Below are 20,372 nucleotides of genomic sequence, written 5' to 3' on the forward strand. Positions count from 1 at the left end.
CCTATCCCCTCCTACCCACTCCCCTATCCCATCACTTGTCTGTAATGCTTTGTTGTTTGGCTTTAGTGAATGCAAGAATGTTAGTGTAGCATGTGGTGTAATGTATAGCATAGGCTAGCCTGTACTGTGTATTATACTGTCATGTTATGTTTGACGACTGTTATTATTTATTATTTGCTGCTTCATGGCTTGCGCTGCGTCGCAGTAATGTTTGTATGATGACGATTGATTGTCAATAAAGCAATTTTCAATCAAAAAATCTGTTCTTATCAGTTTAATATCTGATACGTCCCCTATCTGGGGACCATATATTAAATGGATTTTTAGAACAGGGAGATGGAAATAGAGCTTGCTCTGTCCACTCCACGCATTGACCTGGTATTGCAGTATTTCCAGGACCGGTGCACCCTTTCCTTATGTGTTGACTAAAAGCAGATTCCAAAAGTGTTTTTTCTCTTTGCCATTGTTTCTGTCTTTCTGAAGGGATCTCCCCTTTTAATCCCATTATTTCAACACCTGTTGGACAATGCATTTGTACAGTCATGTGTGATAATGAGCTCATTTATTAAATGCAATTAATGAATACATTGCCACCTCTTGTTGTGTGTGTGTGTGTCTTCTGTGTTTCTGTGTTTCCGGCATTTCACATTGGAACAGCTCATTCACCTTCCTTGTCTTCTCTCCGCCCTCCCTCCTAGGTAAGTTAAAGAGCTGCACCTGAGCCAGCCACTGATTGATGCAGCACCACAGTCAAATAGTGGAGTGGAGTGGAGTAGGGGAACAGCAAACAGCCATTAAAGCAGCCAGCCGCCTACCCGCCACAATGGACCTACCTGTGTACACTAGATGGATGTGATGGAATGTACTGTCGTCCCTACATTTCAAGAAGAAGTAAGAATTGCAGTTGCAACAAACCCTTGCTTGCCTACAAAGAGAGCAGCAATTTGGATTTGTTACTATGTTACCTGGAAGAATAACAAACTGTGCAAGGATGGAGGTTGTAGGAGCAAAGAGAAGTTGTCTGTAAAGTTGGTGGATGCCTATTTTCCATTTTGCAGTCCCTTGTCTCCCTCTTGTGGCCTCCTGGAGGCAAATAAATGTGCAAAAAAAAGACAGCCTGGCGGCCGGCTGTTGCAGTGTTGCCCTCTCAGGCAACACTGAGTGACTGACTGAGCCTCACCGTCTTATATAAAGTTCAGACGGAACTTTGCACGTGTCATAGTGGAGCCCTCAGGATTCCAGAGCCAGCTTTCTGACATCATAATGGGGCCTGCCTCAGAGATAAAAGCCTGGGCCCAGGCAGTGTTGTTCAGTGCTGCTCAGCAGGCAGCACAGGACTGGATTAAAGCTGATACAAGGTGTGAAGGAACAAGGGGTGGCTGTGGGCATGCACTTGCTGCCGCTGCCAGTGTTTATCTGCATGGCAGGAGGGCATTTGGGCGTTGCCAGGAAGGCGTTTTTATGTAGATTCCTCCTCTTTCAGCACTGCATTGTGGTGCAAGCAAAAGAAGCAAATCCTGTCTGGCTTCCTCTCCGGCCTTTATTCACCTCCCTCCCGCTTAGTAGCTGTAAATGTGTGTGAGCCTGCAGGGCCCCATGGAATTGCCTAGGAGTAGGCTGAATCAATCGCTGCAAGGGGTGAACAGCAGTATGGGACAGGCTCGGGCAAGGCAAGGGCCGCTCGGGTTATCGCTTCTCGGCCTTTTGGCTAAGATCAAGTGTATTTATACAGGAGGTTTTTAGTCAGAAGGTGCTCAGGTACCCTCTCTCTCGGCCTCGGGGGATCGTCCAGGTTCGCCTGGACTTCACCCCCGTGCTGCTATTTGGGAGAGAGGCTTAGTCCTGAGCAACGAGTTGCGATCCCCCCCCCAGCCCTTTGGTGTGTCTCCGGACCCCATAGGGAGCAGCGCAAGCTGCGCGGTTCGACCCGGCTAGGCGATGGCGGGCGAACCAGATGCGGTGCCGGTGTATGCCCGGCTAAGGAACTCTGCCCGATTTATCGTGGCAGAGGGTGGAGGCGGTCCACGTGGCGTAAAGTTCTTGGTCCACAAGATCTTGGAAGAACTACTGGCGGTCCACAAGAATGAGATTTTGGCTATCCAGGACTACCCGAAACGAGGAATTTTCGACGTCACCTTTATGGGAGAAGGAATCCTCCGTGATGCCATGGACCGAGCTGAGAGGAGAAAAGGTGAACTCGTGGTAGCGGGAGTCCAGGTAGTAGAACATGCCTTCGAAATTACGAAACTCGTGGTGATTAAAATGTACTCCCCATATGTGAAGGATATGGAAGTGGCAGCATTCTTAGCTGCCTACTTCAAGAATGTCAAACTGTTGGGGAGAGTTATGAACGAGTGTGGAGTGTGGACCGTCAAGTGGAAGTTTTTAGTAACATTGATAAAGGACCCCTCCACCCAGGAAACGAGATTACCACCGGCTCGTTTTAAAATTGGAAATGTGAATGGCGACCTCTATTTTTCAGGGATGCCAAACTTCTGCAGGGCCTGCGGTACTTATGGACATACCAGTTTTAACTGCGATGTCACCTGTAGAAACTGTGGAAGCAAAGAGCACAATATGAGAGAATGCTCACAAGAGAAAAAATGTAATTTTTGCCAAAAAACTGGTCATTTGTACTATTCTTGTCCCCATAGGTACCGAGGCGAAGAAAATGAGCAACCCGAGGCGCCCCCACGTGCTCCACCAGCAGACCAGTCCCACCCCCGGGGAGAGGAGCATGCCGGGGCCGCGAAGGAGCAGCGAGGCACCTGGGCTTCAGTGGTGCGGAGTAATGGAGCCAAAGCAGGTGCCTCGCAGCCAGCAACCTCTGAGGAAAGGAAGGAGCCCAGCGCCAATGACAAAAGGCAAGCAAAGCGGAAGGCGGAAAAGGAGCAGGCCACCAATGATACTGTGGCATCCCAGAGGGCTGGTTGTCCAGTGGGTGCCGGGCCTGCTCCTGTACCTGGGTCTCAGGAGTCTGACTCCGAGCAGGAGAACTGGGTAGCGGTGGGTCCCCGGAAAAAGGGAAAACAGGAGCGTGCTGGTAGGAGGGAATCAGGGGAGGAGCAGATGGACACATCCGTAAAGAAAAGTGAGGCTCCTCCTAGGACCACCTCCTCGCCTGACCTGGTGAGGAGGGTGGGCACTGTTCCCTCCCAGATACCGGACACCCCGCCATGTGCGCAACCTCCCCCTCTAAGACGGCGTCAACAGAGCCTGGGGGGAGAGGCGGGGCCCTTGGGGGACCCACCCGAAATGGACCTACGTGGTCACCCAGTTGAGACCCAGGTGACGCTAAGCGAGAGTGGGCTCCCCTTGTACGAGATAAGAGTTGCTGGCACGGCTCTCAGTGAAGGTAGTTCCTCTCCCTTTTCGTCCCTCTTTGCAGGCGATTCGGACGAGGGTGGGGATATGAGCGCAAACGAGAGTTCTGGTAATGCTGGTGGAGGAAATGTCTGATTTTAAGTTCCACGAATATTTATTATTTTAAAATCAAGACGCTATTTTAATCTCCACAATGTCAGAAGTAAAGGGAATCTCCCTCAACGTGAGGGGCGCCAAGTCCAAAGTTAGAAGGGTTGCTCTCTTCAGCTTTTTAGCTGGCCTGGCAGCCTCTGTTTTTTTCCTGCAGGAGTGCGGCATTCCCCATATGATGAAGTACCATAAATACCAAGAGGATTGGAAGTATGGTCCATCAGTCTGGTCTGGATCTAACGAGTCCAGATCAGCAGGGGTCGCCATTCTTTTTAAGGGAAACGTTTTAATCGATTTTATCCAAGAGATTCTTCCAGGACGTATTTTATTGGTTAAGGCTTTTATTGACGGTGTGAAATGGCAGTTTTTAAATTTTTACGGCTCACCAGATAAAAATGAAAGAGCAGAAATGTTAGCGATTTTACCTCTTTTTATTAACACGACTGAGCCTTTTATCCTCGCAGGTGATTTTAATTGTATCCTGAGGGGGGAACGCCGGCTTACCAGCGCTACAAGCAGAAACTATGACAAGACCTCTGGACTGCTCAAAGATATGGTGGGTGATTTTAAATTAAAAGACGTTTATAAAGAGTGTAACAGGAGCAGTCCAGAGGAAGCCGGCGTTACCTGGAGCAACGCCACCTGTAGCTCCAGGATAGATTTTATATTTTGTAATGAGAATCTACTGCCTTTTAAATGTGAAGTTTTAACCAATGTTTTTTCCGATCACAAGCTTTTATCATTTTATGTAAAGCGTGATTTTAATAACATTATTAGTAAAAAGTCCTGGAAGTTAAATGTTTCCCTTTTAGATGATCCACAGGTTTTTACAGATTTTATTGAATTTTACAAAGAGAGTAGGCGGGTGAGAGACACACGGGCTCCCATCACCGCATGGTGGGAGAAAATGAAAAGGAAAATAAAAGAATTTTTTATTAAAAAAAGCGTGGCGAAAGCCAGAGAGAAGCAAGTTTTTTTTAAAATTCTCAACACCCGCCTACAGACCCTGTACAAGATGAGAGAACACGAGATAGAGGTACAAGACGACATCGCCAACTTAAAAAAAGAGATAGCTCAGTGCCTGGAGCAGAAAGGTAAAGAAATTATATTTCGTTCTAAAGTACAGCACGTGGAAGAGAACGAGACCTGCTCCAGGTACTTTTTTAAGAAAATGAACAATAAAAAAGCTATTCTTAAAAATATTGATGGGGTGTCGGATGTACAGGGTCTTTTAAGTAAAGTTCATGAGTTTTATACTGACCTTTTTAATGTGAAAACTGTGGATCGTGATTTTATGCGTGACTCGCTGAAGGAGATTACCACTGTTTTAGACCCTGTCTCCCAGAATTTTTTATTGCAGGAACTGTCGGAGCAGGAGATCTTAGAGACAGTGAAGAGTTTTAAAGCAGGTAAAGTTCCTGGCCCGGACGGTATACCCAGCGAGTTTTATGTCAAATTTTATGATATTTTAAAAGATGATCTCTTAAACCTTTTTACCGAAGTCTTTCATTCCAAGATGCTGCCTAAGTCCTGGCGGAAGGGTGAGGTCTCCTTGCTATACAAGAAAGGTGACATCGCAGTTTTAGAGAATTGGAGACCAATAACCCTTCTGAATAGTGACTACAAAATAATGGCAAAACTATGTGCAAACCGTTTAAAAGCCATAGTACCCCACATCATACACTCTAACCAGGTGTGTGGGGTGCCAGGCCGCAGCATCTGGGATAATATTAATTTAATAAAAGATGCGATTGAAGACACAAAATCTAGAAACGGAAAATTAGCCATTTTATCCATAGATTTTCAAAAAGCTTTCGACCGAGTATCGCACTTTTATCTTTTTAAGGTTTTAGAGCGGATGGGTATACCTGAAGGTTTTTTACTATCTATTAAAGCCTTTTATAAAGATTGCACAAGCAAAATTTTAGTAAATGGTTTTAAGACACAGGACGTTCTTTTAAACTCTGGGGTGAAGCAGGGGTGTCCCTTGTCCCCACTGCTTTTCATATGTGCACTAGAGCCTCTGCTATGCGCAATACGCCGGGACAAACAGATACGTGGAGTCCCCCTGCCGGGGGGTGGCGGCATAGAGGCTAAAGCAGTGGGGTACATGGATGATGTGGCGATACTTTGTAGGGACACCCTCTCGCTTCAGAAAGCCCTAAAACAAATTGAGTTTTATTGCTGTGCTTCCGGTTTTAGAATAAACTTCAGCAAAAGTAATATTTTAAGCATAGGAAGCATGGTTTTTAGAGACGTACCCGTTCCTGTGTCAGATACTATTAAAGTTTTAGGTATCTCCTTCAGTGAGCACGACAATGGTTTTATAAGTTGGGACATGGTGGCGCAGAAGGTAAACAATAAAATTTGTATGTGGAATATGAGGAAACTCACTATGGAGGGAAAAATTTTAATCATAAAAATGGTCATTTTACCCCTTCTTTTATACACAAGCATGGTGTTCCCTCCCCCAACAGTTTTATTACGAAAAATAACAAAAGCATGTTTTACCTTCTTTTGGAGTTCCAGGATGGAGAAATTGAAACGAGAAACGGTAATAAAGTCCAAACCAAAGGGTGGCAAAGATTTTCCTGATTTTAATAGGTTTCTTTTAATTAAGTTCTTTAGTTTCTGTTTTAATTCCCTTTTTAAAGAGCACTATTGGTCTTACTTTTTACGTTTTAATACTGGGTTTTTTATGCGGAGGTTTGGTTGGTTCAACATAATTTTATCCTCACCATACGCTTTTAAATTACCAGCGAATTACGTAATTTTAGAAAAAATAGTGTCTCTCTTCAATTTAAAAGGGAAGACCGTGAACGAACTTAAAAACAGCAAAAAAATAATTAAAGACCTGAGAGAGAGCGAGACGGTCAGCAATGTAGAGAATTTTAATACGCAACGATGTGCTTTTATTTTCAAAATGATTAATGTGTTTTATCTTTTTAATGCACAGATGGACCTGGCCTGGAGCTGCGTTCATCAATGTCTTCCATGCCGGGCATTCCAGTACAGAAGAGGATTCGCGAGGTCTGCCGTCTGCCCGAGGGAAGGCTGCCAGGCCGAGGAAACTATAAGACATATTTTTTGGACATGTGACTTTGCAAAACAATTTTGGAAAAAATATTCCCTCTTTTGGTGAAGATGGCAGACCTAAAGGACTTAAACTATGAAGATATTTTATATGGACTTTTTGGATGCCCAACCGCGAGTCAGAAGATAATTGCATGGAAGACGATGAATTGCGCCAAAGAAGCTCTATGGAAGGCCAGGAACATCCTCCTTTTTAAGCACGACGTTTTATCAGTTGATGATGTTTTAGGTCTTTGTTTTAGTGAGATGTATATTTATTTTTTACTAGACAAAAAAAGGAATGCCACCCTTCTAAATAAATGGTTTGTGACTGACTGGAACTCCAAATAAATAAAGATTTGCCCCATGTCCCTCTACATAAATTTTATGAAAATTTGATTTTACTATTGTTACAATGTAAAAATTCTTTGTATTTATTTATGTAACTAAAATGTGTTTTATTGTAAAATTGAAATTTTTATAAATAAATCATTGACACCCCCGCGAGGGGGTAGCCAACTGAAAAAAAATCTGTTCTTATCAGTTTAATATCTGATACGTCCCCTATCTGGGGACCATATATTAAATGGATTTTTAGAACAGGGAGATGGAAATAGAGCTTGCTCTGTCCACTCCACGCATTGACCTGGTATTGCAGTATTTCCAGGACCGGTGCACCCTTTCCTTATGTGTTGACTAAAAGCAGATTCCAAAAGTGTTTTTTCTCTTTGCCATTGTTTCTGTCTTTCTGAAGGGATCTCCCCTTTTAATCCCATTATTTCAACACCTGTTGGACAATGCATTTGTACAGTCATGTGTGATAATGAGCTCATTTATTAAATGCAATTAATGAATACATTGCCACCTCTTGTTGTGTGTGTGTGTGTCTTCTGTGTTTCTGTGTTTCCGGCATTTCACATTGGAACAGCTCATTCACCTTCCTTGTCTTCTCTCCGCCCTCCCTCCTAGGTAAGTTAAAGAGCTGCACCTGAGCCAGCCACTGATTGATGCAGCACCACAGTCAAATAGTGGAGTGGAGTGGAGTAGGGGAACAGCAAACAGCCATTAAAGCAGCCAGCCGCCTACCCGCCACAATGGACCTACCTGTGTACACTAGATGGATGTGATGGAATGTACTGTCGTCCCTACATTTCAAGAAGAAGTAAGAATTGCAGTTGCAACAAACCCTTGCTTGCCTACAAAGAGAGCAGCAATTTGGATTTGTTACTATGTTACCTGGAAGAATAACAAACTGTGCAAGGATGGAGGTTGTAGGAGCAAAGAGAAGTTGTCTGTAAAGTTGGTGGATGCCTATTTTCCATTTTGCAGTCCCTTGTCTCCCTCTTGTGGCCTCCTGGAGGCAAATAAATGTGCAAAAAAAAGACAGCCTGGCGGCCGGCTGTTGCAGTGTTGCCCTCTCAGGCAACACTGAGTGACTGACTGAGCCTCACCGTCTTATATAAAGTTCAGACGGAACTTTGCACGTGTCATAGTGGAGCCCTCAGGATTCCAGAGCCAGCTTTCTGACATCATAATGGGGCCTGCCTCAGAGATAAAAGCCTGGGCCCAGGCAGTGTTGTTCAGTGCTGCTCAGCAGGCAGCACAGGACTGGATTAAAGCTGATACAAGGTGTGAAGGAACAAGGGGTGGCTGTGGGCATGCACTTGCTGCCGCTGCCAGTGTTTATCTGCATGGCAGGAGGGCATTTGGGCGTTGCCAGGAAGGCGTTTTTATGTAGATTCCTCCTCTTTCAGCACTGCATTGTGGTGCAAGCAAAAGAAGCAAATCCTGTCTGGCTTCCTCTCCGGCCTTTATTCACCTCCCTCCCGCTTAGTAGCTGTAAATGTGTGTGAGCCTGCAGGGCCCCATGGAATTGCCTAGGAGTAGGCTGAATCAATCGCTGCAAGGGGTGAACAGCAGTATGGGACAGGCTCGGGCAAGGCAAGGGCCGCTCGGGTTATCGCTTCTCGGCCTTTTGGCTAAGATCAGAGTTTATTGCTCTGGTCTTGGTCAGGGGGTGCGGGTTTTCCCTTGGGAGGAACCAGAGTGGTGATCGTTCTGTGATTGTGGATCGGCAGGTATAGTCAGCATGGATGCAGCAAGGACAACACCAGTGGAGAGAACCATTCGAATTAAGGTAGACCCAAGTGATTCTGGTAAGAACACCATTGAATTTGTTGGAAGGAAGCTGGTGGTCGACATGGCAGGTATCCCTCTTTATAAATTATTCTGTGTGCAAGAAAACAGAAAGCAAGGATTGTATGATGTGTCCTTTCAAGAAGAAAATGACTGTTTAAATTTCTATGAAGCCTTAAAAGTGAATGCTAACTGTGAGGTTTTGAAAAATGTCTCTTTTGTGCCTCTATTTGCTATGGGAGAGAGGGTACTATTTGTACATGTCTTCAACCCATTTACCCAGCTGGACTTAATCAAGAACTTTTTGAGTTTATATTGCACCAGTGTGAAAGGGGGAACCAAAATGACCAGCTCATTGAAAGTGTTCAATGGAACTTATAAATTTTTCGTCCAGTTTAAGCTGGACCCGGATTGTATTGGTGGAGTTAAGAGCCCTCCATTGTCCTTTTCCATTGCTGGCTATAGAGGATATTTGTATTATCAAAATATGCCAAAATTTTGCCGGTTCTGTCACCAGTTTGGTCACACTAAGGAGTGCTGCCCTGGGGTGAAGGTGTGCAGGAATTGTAAGATGGCTGGACATGAGGCAGGTGCATGTACGGAACCCCGATCGTGTGATTTGTGTGGTGAAGTGGGGCACCTGTATAGAGATTGCCCAGTGGGCAAGAAGAGAAAGGAGAAAGAGGAAAAGGAAAGAGAGGCACAGAGACAGAAGAATATCCAGAAGCAAGAGGAAGCCAATGAGAGGTTAAGGATAGAAAGGGAGGTGGAGGAGCAAAGGCAGAAAGAAATCCTTGATGCAATATTGGCTGAGGCTGAGCGAGATAGCACGCAGGTGCAGGCAATTGAGGAAACTTTCATTGAGGACATGCCAAGCCCTGTGGTAGAAGAATCTCAGAGGATATCAGAATGGTCTTCCTCTGGAGTGTTGAGTCCAGTGAGAGAAGTGGAGATGTCTTTTCGCCCACAGAGAGTGGGGAACTTTCCAAAAAAACAGAGAATTGAAGTGGTGGAGACGCAAAGTGTGGAGACGGCGAACGCCTTTCAGGCATTGTTTGAGCCGAACATGGAGTATGAGACTAGTGAAGAAAACTCTCCCGGGCCTTTAACCCGGAAAGTTTGAGGGTTCTGCTTTGTGTTTTTTCACCTTTTTCTGCCTAGGGCAGTTATAAAATGTTGTTTAAAATTTTGTCTTCCAATGTCCGGGTGTTTAAAAACCGGGCCAGGAGAGCAGCCATTTTGGAGGAATTGTCTTTCAGTGGAGCAGATTTAATTTGTGTGCAGGAATGTGGGATAGAGTATATAGTTAAGCAGGAGGAGTGGGGTTTTGGTGCAGCAATATGGTCATGTTCTAGTCACAATAGAAATGATGGTGTGGGGGTTTTGGTTAGGAGTAGCAGGGTGGAGGTTTGTAGCTACACAGTGATTGAGGAGGGGCGGTGCCTGTTAGTGGTTATAAAAGTATGTGGTGTGAATGTGCGTGTAATTAATGTGTATGCGTCTGCAAAAAAGGAAGAGAGAGTGGAGTTGTTTGAGAGAATTAAACTGTTTTTGCCAGGTAGGGAACATATTGTGTGGGTGGGGGATTTTAACTGTGATACTAGAGGGGATTTGGATGTGTCTGGGAATGTGCTAAAGTCTGTACTCACTGATTTTGGATTGAGGGATGTAGTGCACCTGTGTGGTGTTAACCCTATAGTAGATACTTATTATGCGGATAGTGGGAGACACAGTAGTAGAATTGATATGATTTTTGTTTCTAAGGGGGTGATGGGTAAGGGATATATGCAAATGAAGGTAGGATATTCTGATCACGAGTGCATTAAGTGTGAGTTGGTCTGGGATGAGGATTGTGGGAGTGGGAGGGGTTTATGGAAATTGAATGTGAGTTTGTTGGATGATGAGAGTGTTTGTGGAAAATATGTGGATACATATAGGTTTTGGTGTGAGAAAAAAGGTGATTTTGTGGATATAATAACATGGTGGGATTGGGTTAAAGAAAGAACACGTGTGTTTTTTAGAAAGGTTGGTTATAGGAAAGCTGTGGAGAGAAGGAAGAGGTATGAATGTTATAATATAAGGTTGAATTTTCTCCAGAAGGTTAAAAAGAGAGGTTGGAGTGTGGATGAGGAGATTGATTGTGTGAAAAATGAGATGAGGGAATGGTTGTTAGAAAAAGGTAGAAAGATTATGTATCAGTCAAAATTAGATAAATTGGAAAAGGGGGAAAAATGTTCTAGGTATTTTTTCAAAAAAGTAGTGGGGAAAAAGGAGGATTTGGTGAGAGTGTATGATAAAAATGGAAGGGTGGTGAAAGGAAAAGCAGTGTTTCCTGTGGTTGAAAGTTTTTATAAAGAATTGTATGCAGTGAAAGAGATTGATAGGGACTTGGAGGCTGAAGTGGTGAGTATGATTGAAAATAGGGTGGAAGTAATTGAATATGCAAATTTGATGAGAAACATTGAGGAGGATGAAGTAAAGAGAGTGTTGGATAGTATGGCTGTGAATAAGACTCCAGGGGATGATGGGTTACCGATGGAATTTTACATAAAAATGTGGGACGTGATTAAGGATGATGTGGTGCAAGTTTATAAATTTATGTGGGAGAATGGTAGGATGGTTGAAAGTATGAAAAGTGGGGTGGTGGTTTTGATTTATAAGAAAGGGGATGTGAATGATGTTAAAAATTGGAGGCCGATTACTTTGTTGAATGTGGACTATAAGGTGTTTGCTAAGCTGATTGCAAATAGGATGAGAGATGTGATTGGTCAGGTGGTTGGGGAGGAGCAAGTGTGTGGAGTGCCGGGGAGGAGGATTAGTGAGAATTTGTGTTTGCTGAGAGATGTGATATGGGATAGCATGGAGAGGAAACAAGTATTGAATGTTCTGTCAATTGATTTTGAAAAGGCTTTTGATCGTTTGGCGCATGATTTTTTATTTAGAGTTTTGGTAAGAATGGGTTTTCCTAGTGACTTTGTGAATGTTGTAAGAGTGTTGTATAAGAATGTGTATAGTAAGATTCTCATTAATGGATGGGTTGGTGGTGAGATAAGTGTGGGTTCCGGTGTGAGGCAGGGGTGTCCCCTGTCTCCGATTGCCTTTATTTGTGCGATTGAGCCTTTATTACAGATGTTTCGGAAGGATAAATGTATGAGAGGTGTGAAGATTCCTGGTTGTGGTGGGAAAGAAGTAAAAGTATTAGCATACATGGATGATGTGTGTGTGATTTGTGAATCCGATGCTGCGGTAAGGCGTGCAAAATTGTTAGTTGCTTTGTTCTGTGGGGCATCTGCATTTAGAGTAAATTGGGATAAGAGTGAATGTAAGAGGTTTGGGAACATTGGGAGGAGAGAAGATTTAGGTGTAAAATGTGTGGAAGGAGCGATTCAGATTTTGGGGGTGAAATTTGATGAAAAATTGGATGGGAATGAAAGTTGGGAGGATGTTGGTAAAAAGATTATTAAGAAAATGAATTTCTGGCGTTTGAGAGAATTGTCTTTTGCTGGGAAGATTCTTGTGATTAAAAGTGTGATTTTACCAATTTTGTTGTATGTTGCTTTTGTCTTTCCGCCAGGGTATATGATGCTGAGAAGATTGAATAGAGTGCTGATGGTATTTTTTTGGGGTTCTAAGATGGAGAGAGTGAAGAGAGAGACTGTGAGGAAAAGTGTAAAGAATGGGGGAATGGGGTTTCCTAATATTGAGGTATATTTGGGAGTGAATAGTGTGTTTGCAGTAAGAAGGATGATGGGAGGTGATTGGAAATTTGCATGTATGGTAAGATATCTGAGTGGGAGTGTGTTATGCAGATTAGGATGGATAGGGAGAGATTTAAGAGTGCCGTATGCACTTATATGTCCAAAGTGGTATCTGTATGTGGAAAAGTTTTTGAAAAGCTATGAGTTGTTGGGGAAGGGTGATGTGTTGAGAAATAAAAAAGAGATGTTGAGATGTATTGAAGGAAAAGAAGTGCAGTGTCCTATAAATATGGTGAGAAGGGCGAATGTAGGGAGAGTATGGAAGAGTTTGGAAACGGATGGGATAACAAATAGACAGAAAGAGATTGTATGGCAAAGTATGCATGGAGCGTTGCCTGTGAGAGAGTTTCAAAGAAATCGTGGGATTGGGAGGAGCGAAGCATGTCCTAGAGTGGGGTGTGGAGGGTGTGAAAATATTTTACATTTATTCTGGAATTGTGATGTGGCTCAGGAAGTGTGGAAGGGTGTGAGTCCTTTGTGTAAAGAGGTGGTTGGGGTTAAAAAACTGTCGTTTGAGGTAATAATGTTTGGGTTGGGAATGTTAGATAGGAAAAAACAGAGGGTGTGGTGTATTATGTTAGCAATCATTAAAGAAGTTTTGTGGGATGTAAGGAATTTGTATGTCTTTAGAAGAAAGGAAGTGACGGTAGAAGGGTGTTTGAGGATGATTTTGGATAGAATGTATGTGGTATATTTGTCGGACAAGAAAAGGTTTGGGGAAGCAGATGCAGAGGGTATTTGGAAATTTTTGAAGTGGAGGTATGTAGTTAAAGTATAAATGGTGGGTGGAGTGAAGGGTTTAGACTAAGGTGATGGGATTGTATGCCTTTTTGTTTAATTGTAAATGTAAATAAATATGTTTAAAAAAGGAAAATAATTGACCCGATGATGAGCTTAAAGAAACGCACTAAATACAGAGTGTACGTTTGGTGAAAGTGTTTGAGGTGCAAAAAATATAATGAATTTATATTTTTACCTCTGAGGGTTAAAAAAAAAAAAAAAAAAAAAAAAAAAAATCTGTTCTTATCAGTTTAATATCTGATACGTCCCCTATCTGGGGACCATATATTAAATGGATTTTTAGAACAGGGAGATGGAAATAGAGCTTGCTCTGTCCACTCCACGCATTGACCTGGTATTGCAGTATTTCCAGGACCGGTGCACCCTTTCCTTATGTGTTGACTAAAAGCAGATTCCAAAAGTGTTTTTTCTCTTTGCCATTGTTTCTGTCTTTCTGAAGGGATCTCCCCTTTTAATCCCATTATTTCAACACCTGTTGGACAATGCATTTGTACAGTCATGTGTGATAATGAGCTCATTTATTAAATGCAATTAATGAATACATTGCCACCTCTTGTTGTGTGTGTGTGTGTCTTCTGTGTTTCTGTGTTTCCGGCATTTCACATTGGAACAGCTCATTCACCTTCCTTGTCTTCTCTCCGCCCTCCCTCCTAGGTAAGTTAAAGAGCTGCACCTGAGCCAGCCACTGATTGATGCAGCACCACAGTCAAATAGTGGAGTGGAGTGGAGTAGGGGAACAGCAAACAGCCATTAAAGCAGCCAGCCGCCTACCCGCCACAATGGACCTACCTGTGTACACTAGATGGATGTGATGGAATGTACTGTCGTCCCTACATTTCAAGAAGAAGTAAGAATTGCAGTTGCAACAAACCCTTGCTTGCCTACAAAGAGAGCAGCAATTTGGATTTGTTACTATGTTACCTGGAAGAATAACAAACTGTGCAAGGATGGAGGTTGTAGGAGCAAAGAGAAGTTGTCTGTAAAGTTGGTGGATGCCTATTTTCCATTTTGCAGTCCCTTGTCTCCCTCTTGTGGCCTCCTGGAGGCAAATAAATGTGCAAAAAAAAGACAGCCTGGCGGCCGGCTGTTGCAGTGTTGCCCTCTCAGGCAACACTGAGTGACTGACTGAGCCTCACCGTCTTATATAAAGTTCAGACGGAACTTTGCACGTGTCATAGTGGAGCCCTCAGGATTCCAGAGCCAGCTTTCTGACATCATAATGGGGCCTGCCTCAGAGATAAAAGCCTGGGCCCAGGCAGTGTTGTTCAGTGCTGCTCAGCAGGCAGCACAGGACTGGATTAAAGCTGATACAAGGTGTGAAGGAACAAGGGGTGGCTGTGGGCATGCACTTGCTGCCGCTGCCAGTGTTTATCTGCATGGCAGGAGGGCATTTGGGCGTTGCCAGGAAGGCGTTTTTATGTAGATTCCTCCTCTTTCAGCACTGCATTGTGGTGCAAGCAAAAGAAGCAAATCCTGTCTGGCTTCCTCTCCGGCCTTTATTCACCTCCCTCCCGCTTAGTAGCTGTAAATGTGTGTGAGCCTGCAGGGCCCCATGGAATTGCCTAGGAGTAGGCTGAATCAATCGCTGCAAGGGGTGAACAGCAGTATGGGACAGGCTCGGGCAAGGCAAGGGCCGCTCGGGTTATCGCTTCTCGGCCTTTTGGCTAAGATCAAGTGTAGTACCTGCTCAAGCTGAGGTTAGTAATCATCCCTGCCGATGGTACGTGGGCCATCGTAGGGGGATGACAGAACGCCGAGGTGAGGGCAGGGAACCACAACGGTCATCGCTCTGGTGTACGCATTTGGTTTAAAGGTACCATTTGTAGGTGACCAGGCGACCGCCGGATCGAGGTCATTAGGCCGGGTAGTTTGGAAGCCCGAGTTGCTATGTGCCCCAGGGCTGGTGACCCTGGGGTGCCCTAACTCACTGGGGGTGGGATCCCACTGAGTGAAGGCACACTTGCACGCACTCTCTTTCACGCTATATGAGCACACACCTTTATTCTCCCGGCCTTCTGGCTGGGAGATGAGGAATTTTTTTATACCTGGCGGATGTCCAGGCTGTATCACAGCGCACATCCACTTATTTAATTTTGTTTTTCACTGTGTGTTTGTCACGTTTGTCACAAGGATTTTGGGATGCGGTGCCCTTTTGGGACCCTCCTGAGGTCTAGGGGGAAAATGTGTGGCCTTCTGGTTCCTTTTTCCCCTGCAACCTGGCCTCCCTTCTTCGGAGGGGAGGTGCAACTAGGATGCAGGCTCCTAGGTGGACACTGGGGTGGCAGCCCAGGTAGAAGCCTAGGAGTGTGTTTGGGTCTCCCTAAGCTCCGGCGAGGGGGGACCATCGATCCTTGATCCTCTAGGCCTATGGTTTGGAGGGTCAGGGAATGGTTATGCGGGGCCTCTCTCTTTTAAGAGAAGGGCTGCGATAGACCGCATCCTTGTGCACTTTTTGTGTGGCACCTCTGCACTTTTTATGCACTTGGGTGATAGAAAGCACGACTCGGGCTTTCAATAAAAAAAAAAATCTGTTCTTATCAGTCCTTGTAAGGATAGATAGCTCGGAGAACCACTGGGGGCTATAAACACTAGCTTAGCGATCCAAGAGCGTTCCAGACGAAGCCGGCGACGAACTGCGGAGAAGAACCAGCGAAGACGACGATCCAGAAGGGAGAAGCCGCCATCGAGGAAGAAGCTCCGGGAGATCGCTGCCGGGAAGAAGAAGGAGAACTTCGGAGAAGAGCCGCTGCTGAAGGGGATCTTCGAAGAAGCTCGGCCGCAGAAGAAGAAGCTCGACGAGGAACCGCTGCGGAAGAAATTTCGTGGAAGAACCTCGGCCAGCAAGGAGAAGATTTGCATAGCTCCGCCCCCTTCGGGAAAGAGCTATCGAAGATCCTCCCCAAGCGACAGGAACAGCTGGAAGAAGCCATGGCCTCAACCAGCAACCCTGCCACCCAGAAGGAGAAGGCTGATGGACCAGGTGAGCCGGCCCAGGCCAGGACATCTCCTCCTGAAGCCTCCTCAGGCCAACAGGCCACCAGGAAGCCGAACCAGGCTGCTCCAACCCTGGAGCCCTGGATGAAGCAGACGGTGGCCCTGAAGCTCAAGGAGGTGGACGGGAGAGTGCCGGACATGACGGAAGAAGTGTTCTGCCAGAAGATGCTCCTGGATCAGGGCTTCGCTAAGCCGGAGACCATCAGCATCCAGGCCTTCATGACCGGGATGTTCTTCGTGACCTTCGCTTCGATCAACATCTGCAGAAGGTACTGGGAGATGGTGAAAGCGGCGAGGCCTGAATCCCCTTTCTCTCGCTTTGTGGGCAACTGCCCTGTCCAAAGAGAGGAAAGGCGGGTGACGGTCTCAATGCGGAACCCACACACCCCCGGCAAAGACATCACCACGCTCCTGAAGCGGTTCTGCACAGTGGTGAGGGAACCCACCCACATCCTGAACGGACTCGGCTTCTGGACTGGCAAGTGGTCGGTAATCGTCCGACTGAACAAGGATTCGAGCGCGGAAGACGGCCTCCAGCACCTGCCCCAGTCATTCTCGCTGGGCAACTCCTACGGCCTCATCTATTACCCGGACATGCCGCAGATCTGCAGGAGATGCAGCAAGAAGGGTCATTCGGTGAAGGACTGCAAGGAGGACGCCTGCAAGAACTGCCGGGTAACAGGACACGAGACCAAAGACTGCCCGAAACGGACAATGTGCAACCTCTGCGGACAAGCAGCCCACTCCTACAAGGACTGCCCGAAGAGGGATCGATCCTGGGCAACTGTAGCGGCGAAAGCTCCGGCCAGAGGGAACCCCGCCCCAGCCAGAGCTCCAGCGGCGCAGAAGACCGGGAATAAGAAGGATGGTAAGAAGACGACAGTCCCTCCCCCCCGTCTCCCGGCCCCCCCTCGCCCTACCCTTCCCACCCTCCCTCGCCCGGCCCTCCCCACCCCCCCGTCCCCAACCCCTGTCACCCCCACTGAGGCTCTCACCTTCTCCTACCCACCCATCTCAGTGGTCCTGTCACCTGCACCTCTCCCAACCCAGCCTCCCTTCTCCCCAGCTCCAGCAGCACTAACATCTTCCCCTCCAGCTGCTGGAGTCCTCTCCCTGGAGGATTTTCCCCCTCTTGTCTCCTCAGGTGCCATCCAGAGGAAGAGAAAGGTGAGGGACAGCCCAGCTGCTGAGTCCTCAAAGCGACAAGTCGTGGAAATCTGCGAAGATTCCCTTGCGCAGCAGGAGGAAATGGAGCAGATGGTGGAGGAACTCGTGTCTGAACCTGAGGTCATCGACTTCACAACAGACATCCAGGTGGCTACAATCCTGGAACAGTTTTTGTCAGAGGGCCTGCTGGATCTTTCGGACCCGCCAGGAGAGGAGGATCCGCCCGACCGGACTGGTAACTAAGGTGTATCGTTTGCACTAACCTTCTTTATTCTCCCCCATGGCTGCTAAACTTAACATCTTTAGCCTCAATGTGAGGAGTGTTAGAGATAGGACTAGATGTCAGATGGTGCTAACTTTTCTTTCCAAGCAGTCGAGTGATGTATTTATGCTGCAGGAATGTACTCTCCCCTCTTCCAGGTCATACCATCATCTGGCCAGGCAGTGGACCCATGGCCCGTCCTACTGGTCTGGTGGGGGCGACTGTAAGTCTGCAGGGGTTGCCATCCTGATTAGGGGAAGCGTATTTACTGTTGACTCTGTCCAGGAGCTCGTCTGCGGCCGCTTGTTGGTCGTAGACGGTTCCTGGGCGGGAGAGCCGATTAGGCTCATCAACGTGTACGCCCCCCCCTATGAAGGCTGAGCGCCTGGAACTATTCCAGACCCTGCGGACCCAGCTCGCCACCACTAGGGCAGTGGTGATGGCCGGGGACTTCAACTGCCCCATCGAAGAGGATGGACGAAGTTCCGGCACTTCAATCAAGCTGGATGTCAGTTCCAAACTGCTTATCGAGATGGTGACCGAAGCATCCTTGCAGGACGTGGTGGGCTCCATGGGGATCGGCTCTGTGAACTATTCATGGAGCCGACCCGATGGCTCACTTCGTTCTCGGATTGACTTTGTGTTCACCTCCCGGGCAGTCAAGCAGCATGGGCACTCCATGATCCCCTGCTTCTTCTCTGACCACAGGGCCATTCTCTTCCAGGGTGCCATCGGCCACGGTTTTCCTCCCGGCCCTGGCTCCTGGAAGCTGAATTGTGCCCTGCTGGAAAGAGAGGAGGTACTGGCGGAGCTTAGAGACGCCTATATTGTTTGGAGGAATGATAAAGTTTTCTTTGACAAAACCTGTGACTGGTGGGAATATGTTAAAGTTGAATTTCGTTGTTTCTTTCAGGCAAAAAGTCGTCAACAGGCGTGTGAGAGGAAGAGAGACTTCAGAGAGATGCAGCGTCAGCTGCGATCCCTGCAAGACCTCCTTCAATGCGGCTGGGACGTCAGGAAGGAGCTGGAGGAAGCCAAAAAGGGCCTGAAAAGGCACTTTGAGGAGGAATCCAAGCGAATTGTCTTTCGTTCCAAGGTGGAGAACCTGGAGAAGGGTGAGAAATGTAACTCGTTCTTTTTCAGGAAACTCCATGCCGGCCACACGCCCCTGAAGGAACTCCGAGATGAGACCGGAAACATGCATTCTGGGAAGAAGGAGGTGATGGGAGTCGTCACAGACTACTACCGAAGCCTCTACTCCCGGAAAACCACTGACCCCGAAGCCGCCGATAAATTCCTGTCAGGTATCACTAATCATCTTGATCCTGCAGGTACGGAGGCTATGGATGTACCCCTGACGGTGGAGGAACTGCTCTCTGCCGCTAAATCCTTCAGACCCGGTAGGACCCCGGGCAGTGATGGTCTCCCAGCAGAGCTCTATGTAGCGCTGGGGGACTTGATCTGTCCGGACCTGCTGGAGCTCTATGAGGAGATGGTGGTGGAGGGTAGAATGCCACCGTCCTTGAGAGAAGGCATGATCACGATCTTGTATAAGCGGAAGGGGGAGAGATGTGACCTGAAAAACTGGCGTCCCATCTCTCTCCTGAACGTGGACTACAAGATCCTCGCCAAAGTATTGACCAACAGACTGAAGGTTGTCATCGGACAGATCATCGGATCGGACCAAACCTGCGGCATTCCTGGCCGTAGGGTGGCCGACAGTCTTGCCCTGGTGAGGGACACGGTGCATTACATGCAAAGCCGCCGTACACACGCGGCCCTGGTCAGTCTGGATCAGGAGAAGGCTTTTGACCGGGTCTCTCACGAATTCATGGGTAAGGCTCTGCGTAGGCTGCGGCTTGGCAGGTTGTTCTGTTTGTATGTTAACCTGATGTATTGCGACATTTACAGCTCGGTGCTGGTGAACGGCTGGAAGACTGACCCCTTTCCTGTATCGTCGGGGGTTAGACAAGGCTGTCCTCTTTCACCTCTCCTTTTTGTTTGTGTTATAGAGCTCTTCGCAGAGGCTATCCGGCAGAATGGAGAGATCAGAGGGATCACCGCACCAGGTCCAGGACACTTCGAGGTCAAATGCTCGCTGTACATGGACGACGTGACCGTCTTCTGCGCTGACCAGAGTTCGGTGACTGCACTCGTCCAGACCTGTGAGGAGTTCGGACGCGCTTCAGGGGCAAAAGTCAACTGCGGGAAGTCGGAAGCCATGCTCTTCGGAAAGTGGTACCTGCCTTCTCCTGCCTCCTTCCCGTTTACTATCAAGCCGGACTTCATCAAAATTCTGGGAGTCTGGTTCGGTAAGGAAGGTGCAGCCCTAAAGTCGTGGGAAGAACGCATGGCCAAAGTCAACCAAAGGATCGGACTGTGGAGCCTCAGACAACTCACTATTGAGGGCAAAGCAATGGTCCTGCGTAACGAAGTCTTGCCTGTGCTACAATACACTGCACAGGCATGGCCCCCTCTTGCCACCGTCTCGAGGGCCATTACCAGGACTGTGTTTCGCTTCATCTGGGGCTCGAAAATGGACAGAGTAAAGCGGACTGTTATGTACAAGGAGCCCCGCAAAGGTGGGAAGGGTATACCCGACATTCCCACTCTGCTGCGGATCGCTTTTGTATGTGACTGTGTTCGTAGGACTCTGAGGACAGCAAACGGCTCTGCGGGCAAGGCCATGTCCCGCTACTTCCTCCTTC

At 47.0% G+C, this 20,372-nt stretch overlaps 2 non-coding genes and 2 pseudogenes across 2 annotated transcripts; all 4 read left to right on the plus strand.

The window, feature by feature from the left end:
- The first annotated feature begins 224 nt into the window (after nt 1-224).
- LOC142731627 (U2 spliceosomal RNA) lies at nt 225-412 on the plus strand. The gene has a single exon (XR_012879058.1). It is a non-coding gene; the product is annotated as a U2 spliceosomal RNA (small nuclear RNA).
- Nucleotides 413-7,034: 6,622 nt separating this feature from the next.
- Nucleotides 7,035-7,229, plus strand: LOC142731633 (U2 spliceosomal RNA). Its single transcript, XR_012879060.1, has one exon. It is a non-coding gene; the product is annotated as a U2 spliceosomal RNA (small nuclear RNA).
- Nucleotides 7,230-13,406: 6,177 nt separating this feature from the next.
- On the plus strand, nt 13,407-13,609 carry LOC142731630 (U2 spliceosomal RNA; annotated as a pseudogene).
- Nucleotides 13,610-14,885: 1,276 nt separating this feature from the next.
- LOC142731628 (U2 spliceosomal RNA) lies at nt 14,886-14,955 on the plus strand (annotated as a pseudogene).
- The last annotated feature ends 5,417 nt before the right edge of the window (nt 14,956-20,372 follow it).

The sequence above is a fragment of the Rhinoderma darwinii genome, unplaced genomic scaffold, assembly GCF_050947455.1.
Source record: "Rhinoderma darwinii isolate aRhiDar2 unplaced genomic scaffold, aRhiDar2.hap1 Scaffold_847, whole genome shotgun sequence".
NCBI classification, from domain to species: domain Eukaryota; kingdom Metazoa; phylum Chordata; class Amphibia; order Anura; family Rhinodermatidae; genus Rhinoderma; species Rhinoderma darwinii.